This window comes from Asparagus officinalis, chromosome 5 (genome assembly GCF_001876935.1).
Source record: "Asparagus officinalis chromosome 5, Aspof.V1, whole genome shotgun sequence".
Classification (NCBI taxonomy): Eukaryota; Viridiplantae; Streptophyta; class Magnoliopsida; order Asparagales; family Asparagaceae; genus Asparagus; species Asparagus officinalis.
This window is the reverse complement of record NC_033798.1, coordinates 42211152-42220299: the sequence shown is the minus strand read 5'-3', so window position 1 is coordinate 42220299 and position 9148 is coordinate 42211152.

Below are 9148 nucleotides of genomic sequence, written 5' to 3'. Positions count from 1 at the left end.
ATGTCAGTTTTCGGTCGACCGGTACGGTCGACCGGTCAATTGACCATTCGTCAGTATTTTTCAGAGAGTCATCGGTCGACCGGTCCGGTCGACCGAGAGCTCCATCGGTCGACCGCACCGGTCGACCGATGATGGTCCAGATCGTTTCTTCGTGTTTTTGCTCTCTGTCAGTCGACCGACGAAATTTCCGGTCGACCGCCAATTGAGCCGTTGGTTCTAACGGCTATTTCTGAGCTGATTTTTCTGGGGCTTTTTGGTCTTTCTGTTTTGGGGTTTTGGCTGAGATTTCAAGTGGGTATAAATACCCATTACTAATCTCTTTTTAAGTAGCCAAGAAGTTTTTAAACAAGGGTTTGAAGAAGGGTTTAAGGCTGGGGTTTTGCTGAAGTTTTGAGAGGGTATAAATACCCCATTGCCTTCAGCTCTCCACCTAACTAAGAGAGTTTTTAATCAAGTTTAATAAAGTTTTTAACAAGGGTTTTAGTTTGGTTTAAGTGTGTTTAAAAAGCTTTTAAGCAAATTGAGAGTTTGTTTTTGTGATTCAATTCTACAAGAGCTTGAGGAGATCATCTATTGGTGTTTGAGCATCCAACTCTTCTCCTTCCACTCTTGATCTATTGAGAAGTTTTCTAAACTCTATTTCTAGCTTTTTTATATATTTGATTATCATTGTTATTAAGCTAGAACTACATTGAGTTTAGTTTTGATTTATATCTCTTTGTTCACACACAACCTATTGAGCTTATTGTATTTTCATTCATAGTATAATTTTGGGTTGTGAGATTAGTGACTTAGAGTTGTGTTTAATTGAGTTCTCATCTTGTTAGAGAGAACAATCATTTGTTATATTGTGCTTATTGTGAGATTCACTTTGTAATACACTTGTACACCGAGTGAGGAGTGTGTGGTGAGAGTCGGGGATCGTCCCAAGAGGAGTGGCGTCGGTTGACGTGCCTAGGGAGAGGTTGTAATCGAGCACTTGAGGGAGACACGGCTAGGTCCAACACTTAGTGGGTGTAGAGTGGGATTACAATAGTGTGTTGATTGTAAAGTTTTCGGTTAGCTAGAAAACCGAGTGTGAGGTGTAAAAGTTATTCGGGTGAACGTAGAAAACCCAGTTGATAGTGGATTTCTCCCCGGGAGTGGGGAGCGGAGACGTAGGACGGAAGGTCTGAACTCCATGATCATATTGATTGTTTGAGTGTGCTTTGGCGTTCATTCATATCTATGTTCATATCTTATATCGCCATTGTGCATTGCTCATTTCTATATCATCCACTATCTTGTTTAGATTGTTTACCCTTGTGTTGTTTATATATCCTTGCATAGATAGGATATATCTCATTGTATATTGCTTATCCTAGCTCATATATATTGTTGCATTTCATACTTGCTAGGATAACTTATTAATTAGTTTTAATTGGCATATAATCGGATTAGATTAGCATAAGACCCTAATCACCCCCCTCTAGGGTTTAACAGAATCAATGCCTAAAAATAGCTCTCTATTTTTTCTTTCTTCAGTTCTATACAAAAATCAAGCACAGGGTGTGTTCAATCACATGAACGCTTACATTAATATTTAAAGAAATATAATCCCAAGGTCCTCCAACCTAATCCAATTATAATTAGGCCTAATCCTTCTCCATTAAGGATTTAATGACATGGACCTCATGTGGGCCCTAATTTGGGTTGGACCCACTTAAGAATCTCCCCCTATAGCCTGACAAGAAGGGTATGCCAATCTATGACTCTTCACCGTAAGTCCATGCACGCCAATCACCGACATAACTCGGTTTTTTCTCTGTGAATGGTTTTCGTCAAAAAATCTACTAGATTCTAGAGTGAATATTCCATAGCTTTAACTCCTTTTTCGCAATAGCCTCTCTAAGCAAATGATATTTCATATCAATGTGTTTTTATCTTAGAGTGGAGGGTGGAATTTGTGCTCAAATCAAGAGCACTCACTCTGACCATCAATGAAAACATGATAATTGTCTTGCTGCAAGCCTAAATCCTGCAGAAATCTTTTCAACCAAACTATCTCTTTACCAGCTTTTGTGGCGACAATATGTTCTGCCTTCTTTATAGACAAAGCAACATATTTCTACAACCTAGACTACCAAGATATAGCTCTGCTTTCTTTCTTCATCTGCTTCGTCTCCCACCACTAGAGGCTCTTGCTCCCTCCCCGAAGAGTTATCTGATGCCGGCTTCTTGCCTTTATCATTCTTTTTGGCAAAAGCAGACGACACATTTTTGTTGAAGCTGGCTTCTTCATATCTTCCTTCCTGCCGCGAAGATCTCAGGGTGAGCCTCTGCATACAATTCAAGGTCTGTGTCCTTAGATGAGAGCTTGATGGATTCGAAGGAGGAGGTGAACAATGAATCTGAGGTAGACTCCTTATGATTGCGATTACCTACCATAGCCACATCTGCAAACACCTTATAGTACAAGCTTTGAACCACTAAAATTCAAACACAATCCGGAACTGCCTTTTAAATATTTTAAGATCTACTAAACACCTTCCCAATGTACTTTACCTAGATTAGAAAGAAACTTGCTTACAATGCCAACTGCACATACCACTATTTTTATTATCTGCAATCGAGCGTAACTTCTTATTAAGTTTCAAGTGACTTGCAAGAGGAGTACTAACTATCTTGACACCTTTTATATTGAATCTATTAAATAACCATTCACCATATTTTTTCTGTGATAACCATAATTTCCTAGTTTTCCTGTTATGAGCAATCTCCGTACCAAGAATCCGCTATGCCGAGATCAAATCCTTCAAATATTAAAGGAATTAAATAACTCCTTCAGTCCACTAGTTATTCGACTATCCTGACCAACAATCAGCATATTATCCACATAAAACAAAAGAATAATGAAGATAGAATCTAAAAATCTCCTAAATGGTACACAAGATTCTACAATTGTCCTCTAGTAGTCATGACTCAATATGAAAGAGTCAAATTTCTTATACTATTGCTTAGGTGCTTACTTCACACCATAGAGCCTCTTCTTCAACCTGCAAACCATGTGTTATTTTTCATTTATTTTAAAACCTTACAACTACTCCATCTAAATCTCCTCCACCAAGTCGCCAAGGAATGCAATCTTCACATCAACTTGCTCAATATCGAGGTTTAAACTAGCTGCTAACCCTAAGATCACTCTATTGGATGCTATCATCACAAGAGATGACAAAATCTCATTAAAGTCAATGCCCTTTCTCTAACCAAAGTCTTTCACCACTGATCTGGCTTTGTATTTTTGAATCTCTTTATATCCATCCTTCTTTAACTTTAACACCTACTTATTCTTCAAAACTTCTCTGTCCTTTGGCAACTCCATCAACTCATAAGTATCATTCTTTTGAAGAGACCTCATGTCATCCTACATTGCTTGAAACCGTTTGTCCTTGTTTTTATGAGTCTGTGCCGCCTAAAAACCCTCTCGCTCCCCCTTTTCTATTTGCAAAGAATACTCTAAGGAAGGATATATAATGGATGGTCTATGGTCTCTAGCTGATCTCTAAACCTATAGCTTTGCAATCTCCTATTGCCCTACTGAAGAGTCCCCTTCTCATGATTTTGATCACTATCTCCTTGCTCTGGCTTATGACCGTCATCATTAATAGAATCAAACTGCACGTGCTTTGTATTTGTAGGATGTAACTATACTGGAGACGGAATGGGTGTCGTATCTTGCATTTCACTAGTAGTACTTGTTGGCCTTCTTTTTTTGATGATGTTTAACAAACAATTTACTACTAATGTTGTTTGTCTATTATTTGTGTTTTCTTATTTATTATAGACAAACAACGTTGTTGGAGGATGGATGGAATAGAGCTTCAACGATCATATCCAAAGTAGGTTGGCGGAATGTCGGTGAAGCTTATGCAATTCAAGTTCAAGATCCAAGTTCAGCTTCATCCGCATAGTGTTCCAAGTTGAGCTACATTGGAGATCAAGATCTAGCTTGGGTAATTTAGTTTAGTGTTATATTATGTGTGTTAAGTACGTTAAGCTCAATATCATATATACACACATTTATTGGTTTCCTTGTATATATATGTAGTCACATATATATACAACACAAGTTTTGGGTTTTCATGTTTATAAATATGAAATCACATATTTCATATTTACTATTGTGTTTTTGAAATCATTGCATAGAATATGCAATTTTGTGAAAATTCTGTATTCTTAGTTTTTGGACTTAACAATAATCATATACATATTTTATTAAGTTTATATAATCATTGTGCAAAGTTTCAAAACATGGTTTAGCCAAAATATCAAATTTCACATGTTTACATTTTCGTGTTTTGAACTATTTTGCAAAATGATGATTTTTCACAAATGGGAAATGCAATTTGTAAAATTCTTTTTGTAACATGTTCATTTACATGTTTATATACATTTCCCAAAGTTTTATTATTTTTGGACTTCATTTGTTATTTTTAACAATTTTCCAAAGTCTCAAAAATCAGTTTTTAAAAACCTGTTTTACTGTGTATCAGATTTCGGTCGACCGCACCAGTCGACCGCTCATATGTTCAGTCGACAGTGGGCAGCAGAGAGTTTGTCGGTTGACCGGTGTGGTCGACCTAGAGCTCGAAATTTCCATCGGTCGACCGCACCGGTCGACCGAATAAGTCTCTGTGTGTTTTCTCCGTTTGGAACCTGGATCACGGTCGACCGATAGACCTTCCGATCGACCGCCAATGTGACCGTTGCTTTCCCAACGGCTATTTTCTGAGCTGATTTTTTTCTGGGCTTTTTGCACTTTTGCTTGGGGGTTTTGGCTGAGTTTTTTGAGTGGGTATAAATACCCTATTGCTGCTCTCTTTCAAAAAAAGCTAAGAAGTTTTTAAACAAGGGTTTAAACTTGTTTAGTGTTTGTTTAAGTTTGTTTTAAGAAGCTTTTAAGCATTTGAGTGTTTCGATTTTGTGAATCAATTCCACAAGAGCTTGAGGAGATTATCTATTGAAGTTTGAGCTTTCAACTATCCTCCCTCCATCTCTTGTTATCAATTGAGAAGTTTTCTAAAGTCAAACTCTAGCTTTACATTTATATACTTGTTTGATTATCATTGTTCTTAAGCTAGATTTTATATTTGAGTTTAGTTTGATTTTGATTTTACTCATTGTTACACACACCCATTTTGAGCTTATTGTATTTGCATACATAGTATATTAGGGTTGTGAGAGATTGTAACATTGAGTTGTGCTTAATTGAGTTCTCATCTATTGTAGAGAACAAATTTATATTTGTTACATTGTGAATGCTGTAAGGTTTTCGGTGAGCTAGAAAACCGAGTGTGTTGTGAAGTTTTCGGTGAACTGGAAAACCGATTGTGAGGAGTGACGTTGATCGGTGAGCGTTGAAAACCGACACTGTGAGGTGTAAACGTTATTCGGGTGAGCGTAGAAAACACGGTTGTGATAGTGGATTTCTCCCCGGGAGTGGGAAGCGGAGACGTAGGACGAAAGGTCCGAACTCCGTGATCATTTGAGTGTGTTTGAGTTTGTCATTGGCGCATTTGCTTTTGCATTTATCTTATATCACCAATTATGCATTGCTCATTTATTTCATCCACTATCTAGTTTATATTGTTTACCCTTGTGTTAGTTTTATATCCTTACATATACATTGCCTATATCTCTTTGTTTGGATATATCTTGTTGTTCATATTATATATTCTTGCTCATAATATCTATCTTGCAAGAATAACTTGTTAATTAATTTTAATTGGCATATAATCGGATTAGATTAGCATAAGACCCTAATCACCCCCCCTCTAGGGTCTAACAATTGGTATCAGAGCTTGGTGCTCTTTGATTTAAGGTCTAATCGCCTTGAGTTAAAGATCCAAGTTATCTTTTTGTGCTAATCTTGTTTTGATTGCATTTGCATCTTGCTTGCATATTTTTACAATTTATGGATATGAATGATGCATCTTGTTTAGGCTATGATTCTAGTGTTGCTCCTAGATTAGATAATTTCCTCTATGCCCAATGGTATGTTCGATTTAAGCTATTTGTTAGATCTAAACATTTTGATTTATGGGAAATTATAGATGATGCTTATATTGTGCCCATTTTGGAGAAATCCAAGTGGAATAAGAATGATCATCGTATGTTTACAATAAAAAATATTTTGTTAGAATATTTGCTAAATACTTTTAATTCATCTATGTCTAACAAGTTTGTACATTTTGATAGTGCTTACAAACTTTGGAAATTTATAGAAGCACATTAAGGAGACTTGGAGGCGATCCGACAAGCTTTGGAGGATCCCGCTTCAAGTTCATATGGAGCTTCATGCACATGTGCACTAGGCGATAGCCCTAGTGAGGTTTGCGAGTTCGAACCCGATAATAATTTATATAGTGATGAACTTGCTTGTGCTAGTGATAAATTATTGCATGCCTTCAAGAAATTGCAAAATAATTTCATTGATTTACAAAGCAAGCATGTAAATTTGAAATCCGATCATGAGTCTTTATCTTCTAAGTTTGAAAATTTGAAATCCGATCATGAGTCTTTATCTTCTAAGTTTGATACTATTTCTAATAAAAATATGATCCTTAAAGAAAACAATGAAAAATTAAAATTGGATCATGATTCTTTGCTTTCAAACTTTGCTAAGTTAACTCATGAAAGAGATAATGTCGGGCTAGAAGTAGTAGCTATTAGAAATGATTTTGATAACCATACATGCTCTACTCCTATTATCAATGATGTTGTGCATAATGATGATTTGAATCTTGTTAAGGAACGCATATCATGCTTAGATTCAACTTTAAAAACATGCATTGATAACCATAAGAAACTTATGGACAAGTGTGCTAAATCTAGTGCTACAAAATCACCTACACACTATGCACACTTGTATAGCAAAGTTTACAAGTGCTCCATTTGTGGTCGTAAAGGCCATTTAGCTAAATTTTGCTATGATGCACAAAAACATAAGAATATTAATCCTTCTTGTGCATCTCATCAAGTTTCTTCATCACATGTACACACACATGCACCTATTTCTCATCATAAGCATGCTCATGTGTATCATTGTGATTTTTGTGGTAGAGTTGGTCACTTAGCTAAGTTTTGTTTTGATTTGCGAAAAGTTTCTAAATCGCAAAATATTTCAAGTAGACCAACATTGTTTCAAAATGTTTCTCATTTGTAAAATAATCTTAAAAGACCATCTTTATTTGCAAATGTTCCTCGTGCACCTTTTAATGGTCAACATAAGCAAATGCTTCCTTTCCATTGTACATATTGCAATCGAAAGGGTCATTTGAGTGATTATTGCTATGACCGATCCCGTGCACCACATATGCCCAAGAGGGTTCATAACCCTAGGGCTTTGAGCTTAAAAGATAGGAGTCATGTTCCTAAATCTCTTGGTACCAAGAATTCTTGGGTACCAAAACAAATTTGATTTTTAAAACCAAGTACTTTAGTGCATTTCTTTTTTCTTTTCTTGGTTTTGAAAATTATGCTTTGAAATCTTTTTATATGAAAACATATTTTAATTGATAAAATCTCTTGTTTTCATGATTATTTGTTTTGTTTTGATGAGAGGTTTGTACTTATATAACCCTCCGGATTTATTGGATTTTTATTCCCAAATCATGTTTACCGGATGCTAGAATGTTCATATTGGTTGATACTAGCTCAAGAGCTAGATAGAGTTGCCTCTCTTGATTTTTGAAAATCAATGATGATTTGGTTTTATGTGATTGTGGTTGATTTATGATTTTATTTGGTTGATTTGTTTTCTTTCGAAAACTCTTTTTGCATGATTCTCATGTTATTCTCTCATTTGATTTCATAAATCTATTTTTGATCTTTATGTTTTTGTTAATGATACACTATTTTCATATTGAGATATTTATATGTGTTCTCGTTATCTTTTTGTATGTGAGTGATATTTAGCATATTCATGTATGTTTGCTCATATGTTTGCCATGATCTTCATTTCATATATTCTATATGGCATTTTGATAGGGGGAACAATCTCTATATCTTTCTATGTGTTATACTCACCCATGCTTATTGGTAGGGGGAGCTTTCGCTCTCTTAATTCTTTTGTCCCCTTTTAGATGTTGTCAAAGGGGAGAAATATTGTGAGTATATGTATATTCTTTCTTGCTTATATGCATGATATATTATACTTTGTATATTTATTTCCCCTCATGCATATATCCTTTTTGTAAATTGTTTGTCATCATCAAAAAGGGGAGATTGTTGGCCTTCTTGTTTTGATGATGTTTAACAAACAATTTACTACTAATGTTGTATGTCTAGTATTTGTGTTTTCTTATTTATTATAGACAAAAAACGTTGTTGGAGGATGGATGAAATAGAGCTTCAACGATCATATCCAAAGGAGGTTGGCGGAATGTCGGTGAAGCTTATGCAATTCAAGTTCAAGATCCAAGTTCAGCTTCATCCGCATAGTGTTCCAAGTTGAGCTACATTGGAGATCAAGATCTAGCTTGGGTAATTTAGTTTAGGTGTTATATTATGTGTGTTAAGTACGTTAAGCTCAATATCATATACACACATTTATTAGTTTCCTTGTATATATATGTAGTCACATATATATACAACACAAGTTTTGGGTTTTCATGTTTATAAATATGAAATCACATATTTCATATTTACTATTGTGTTTTTGAAATCATTGCATAGAATATGCAATTTTGTGAAAATTCTGTATTCTTAGTTTTTGGACTTAACAATAATCATATACATATTTTATTAAGTCTATATAATCATTGTGCAAAGTTTCAAAACATGGTTTAGCCAAAATATCAAATTTCACATGTTTACATTTTCGTGTTTTAAAATTCTTTTTGTAACATGTTCATTTACATGTTTATATACATTTCCCAAAGTTTTATTATTTTTGGTCTTCATTTGTTATTTTTAACAATTTTCCAAAGTCTCAAAAATCAGTTTTTAAAAACCTGTTTTACTGTGTATCAGATTTCGGTCGACCGCACCGGTCCACCGATCATTTGGTCTTTCGTTACTGGGCGACAGAGAGTCTGTCGGTCGACCGGTCCGGTCGACCGAGAGCTCCATCGATCGACCGATGAAATTTCCGGTCGACCGATGAGTG